Source organism: Nipponia nippon, unplaced genomic scaffold (assembly GCF_047370975.1).
Source record: "Nipponia nippon isolate SJK-2023a ecotype South Korea unplaced genomic scaffold, ASM4737097v1 scaffold_16, whole genome shotgun sequence".
Classification (NCBI taxonomy): domain Eukaryota; kingdom Metazoa; phylum Chordata; class Aves; order Pelecaniformes; family Threskiornithidae; genus Nipponia; species Nipponia nippon.
The window spans coordinates 9,468,321-9,472,192 of NW_028262332.1; positions in this window are offsets into that span (position 1 = coordinate 9,468,321).

Consider the following 3,872-nt stretch of genomic DNA (forward strand, 5'->3'; position numbering starts at 1 on the left):
AGGCATCAATGGGAACACAAATGCTCTGCCTCTCTGAGGGCTCAGTGCCAGCCTCGAGCAGGGCGCTGGCTGGACACACCTCCTCCTCCGTTAGCCGAAGGCTTCTTTCCGTCCCGCTATGAAATACGGCATCAGATATATCTCCGCTCCAATTTATGCAGCATTGCAATGTGCTCCTTCCATCTCCTCTAGACACCATTTGGCAGATCTGTGCTGTGAATGTCACAGCAGTCTTTCATAATAACTTCTCCCACCATCCCGTCAAGTGCGATGAGACGGGTATACCATCTGCTGGGAGCCGTGCCGCCATGTGCAGAGCCGCATCCCTCCCGCACTAGAGAAACCCTGAAACCCTTTCCTGGGCCCACTCAGCCTGTCTCGGGGTGAAACAGGTCTGCACTTAGGCAGTCCTTGTATTTCTCCTTGGGGGGACAAGCGGCTCCTTTTTGTCCCCCCTGTAGATGCCCTTCATGCCTGCAGTGATGGCCCCGTGGGTGACCAGGTCTGTGGCTAAAGCTGTGTCTTTAGCACTCAGCTCTAACATCATCTTCCAGGGTAAAACATCAATAGGATCGTCTCCATCTACAAGACTCCTTCCCTAAAACAAGTAAGTGGCAGCACTTTAAGCCATCATGGATAAAAGACACTGTAATCTGATTTTCTCGGGCAGCAGCATGTCAGTCACTAGGGAGAAAGATTTGATCAACTTTGCTGAGACGGGCGCTCTGCACAGAGTGAGGAACCTCCGCAAAAGGGGAGCTACAAACCTGGCAGTGCCAGGGAGAGGGCGGCTCGCCTGGAGACAAGCTCAGCCCCGAGCCCATCGCCGCTCCAGGCTGCTCCTGGGGCCAGCCGCGGCCGCCTCTGCCAGCCCCCGTCACCACCGAGGCCGACATCCCCAGGGACCAGCGGCGGGAAGAGGAAGGGTTTGAACCATCAGTGGCTGAGGGTTTATCCCAGCTTTGAAAGGCAGGGAGCAGTGAGAGGACCCGGGCATCTGCAGCTGTTGATACAAAGGAAACCAGGTTCCCAAATGCTTTTCAAAGCTGATTAAAAAGTGGTCCTCGAAGAAAGCACCTAAACAAGAGAGCAGCTCCTTGCAGGAGTGCTGGGCATCACCGGGGCAGCCTCCTTTTGCTTGGGCAACAGCAGCAAGGTGATTTATACCTGTGTTTGCACTGGAGGTGGGAAGAGTCTGGGCTGGAAAGGCAATTAGTGCAGGAGAGAAAAATCTCAGGGCAGTTTAATACAATTTTGTTGTTGATGTTGTTGCGCTCAGCGAGAGCTGGGAAAGGCCAGCGTGGTCCTTGCCCCTGAGGAGCACATGGTTTCAGCAGCTTGGATAAAGAGAAAAAGTGTTTTCTGAGAGAAAAGAAATGAAATGCTTTTTTCTTGTGAAGCACTCGCTTTCTTTAAGCTGCCTGCAACATTTTTCATAATTAAAATACATCTATAACATCATCCAGTGCTTTTTGATACTTGCTCTCTCTAGCAGTATGATTTGGATCAATGAAAATGTCCTAGGAGCTTGTGGTAACAACCTTGCTCAGCATTTTTTTCACTTGAAAGAAACCCGAGAGGAAGAAAGGTTCGTGGTTGTGCAAGAAGAAGGATTTTCCAAAAGGGCTATTCCCCACCCTGGAAAAAAGAGCCATAATACCCTCACTCTGCGGTTTCCCATCAAGGCCGATTCGCATAATTAACACCAAAATTAGTCTTTATTCTGTTGTAACGATTAGGACAGCCTGCAAAGGGAGCCTGGCGAGAGCAGAGCATCGTGCGAGGCAAACCGGGTCCCCACAGGGGACGTCCCCAGGCCCCCGCCGCGGAGCCACGGGTCCCTGGCAGAGCCAGGACCGACTTCAGGCCTTGCGTTCACCATCCCCAAGCGCAGCCAAAGCCTGGTGTGCCCAGGCACTAGCGCAGCGCCAAGAGCAACGATAACAGCAGTTAGATTTGATTTTGCCTTGAAAATACACTTTAATCAAATCTTATTGGATTAGCATTGAAATCTGAGCATTGCTGGAACGAAGAGCTGCTGCTTCTCCATCGCAAAGTCCTCCTGGCTTTTAGCTGGGTTCTGTTTTAAACATGCCTCCCACCCGCAGCAATTGTGCTTGGAGCTGAATAATTATGAAAAGGGACTTTGGTGCCAAAGCAAGAAAAAAAAAATACAACTCAGCCCCAGCCCCCAAACCTGCGAAAACTTAGCCACACTCGCGCTCCAGCGCGCTTGGCATCACGAGGATTTTATTTTTTTTCCCCCCTCTCAACAAAATGTCAAAAATGTACTTAATGAGAAGTTCTCCTCTTACAAATGAAGCAGTAATCTGTCAGAAGGGAAAATCTGCTGTAAACTTAGTCAGAGCTCATCCCCTGACTCCTTGCCAGCACGCATTCCAGCTCGCCGGCAGCTGGGCAGGCGGCGGGGCCGGAGTGCCATCTACAGCGGCCGGGGGGAACTAAGAAATCCCAAATCCCGCTGCAGCTCCAGGCCCTTCCTTCCCTCTGCTCATCCTTCCCGCTGGAAGCATGCTCCCTGACCTCGCTGGGGACAGAAAAGGCCTGGATGGGTTTTGGGGTGCTTCCGAAAAAACAGGGTGAGGCTGCAGGTGGCAGAGCTGTGGGAATCGTGGCAGGGATGTGGGGCAGGTGCCCAGCAAGTTCCTCAGCTCTCCGGCAGAAACACCCTCACCCTTAATAAAAGTTTATTTTGCAACCCATGCTCACAGCAGAGACTGCAAGAAACACGCCAGTGCCGATGCCGTGGGGCACGGGGAGTCCCGCACGCGGCTTCACCAGTGCGAGGAGGAGTCGTGGCACAGGGCTCTGCTCCGGCTGCGGCACCGTGGGCGGCACGGCAAAACACACCCAGGCGAGCTGACGGCGCGGGGAGGAGATCCAGTCGAGAGCCACGCTATAGCAGCTACCAGAAAGATCCGCGGGAGAACATATGGTGTGTTTTTCAATGCACCCATAACATTTATTTAAAATACAGGCTCTAAAGCTTGCCAGCAAAGCTTAATAGGAGGAAACCTTTCTTTATGCTGGAATCTCTCCTATTGTTTCACTCAAATCATTAAGCTTGTATTTATTTGTTTTTAGCCTAAACAAATGGGGAGTATTGCAGGGAGAACTGCCTAGGATTCCCCTTGCACCTGCAGGGTCCCGGGTCCAATCTGCTCGGCTCGGCGGTGCCTGGCCTCACCTGCTCACGGGGGCTGGCAGACCCAGCTGAGCTCACTCTGCCCTGATGCAAGCCCTAAGCCATAAATGCCCTGCTGCTGCAAGGAGCTGACTTTCCTACAGTGGTGGCCTTGGAGGAGAAGAGCATCTGTGTGTGTGTCCTTCTTGCTGCCATTCGATGGGTGGAGAGGCTGAATCTCCAGGTGGGACGGTGTGGTTCAGCGTGTACCAGCCTCAAGCTGCCCGTTGCAGGGGCCTTTCTCCTGCCCAGCCCTGCAGGTTTGGCAGCAGCATCTCTTCTCGCCTGGAGATGAGTCAGGGTATGGCAGGCGAGCAGGGTGTCTAACAAAAGACTATGATGGCATCACAGCTCCTCCGGCCGGCCCGCTCCGCACCCGGCGTGAACGGAAACAGCCTGACTGCCGCAAGGCACGGGGTCACCCCAGGATCTGTCTCCTCTCCTCCGCCTTCCGCTGTGCTCTGTCAGCATCTCCCCCAGGCACTGCCAGGACATGCTCTGCCAAGGACAGAGAAGCCAGGAATAGCAGGAGATGAATTTCTCATCCCCTCGGTTCCACGCAGCCCCGTGCCCGTGGTCGGCAGAGTGACGATGCTCCACAGGTACCTGGCGCAGGCCCTTGGGTGGGTGATGCGTGCGGGGCAATGCCCCCCAACACCCGTCCTGC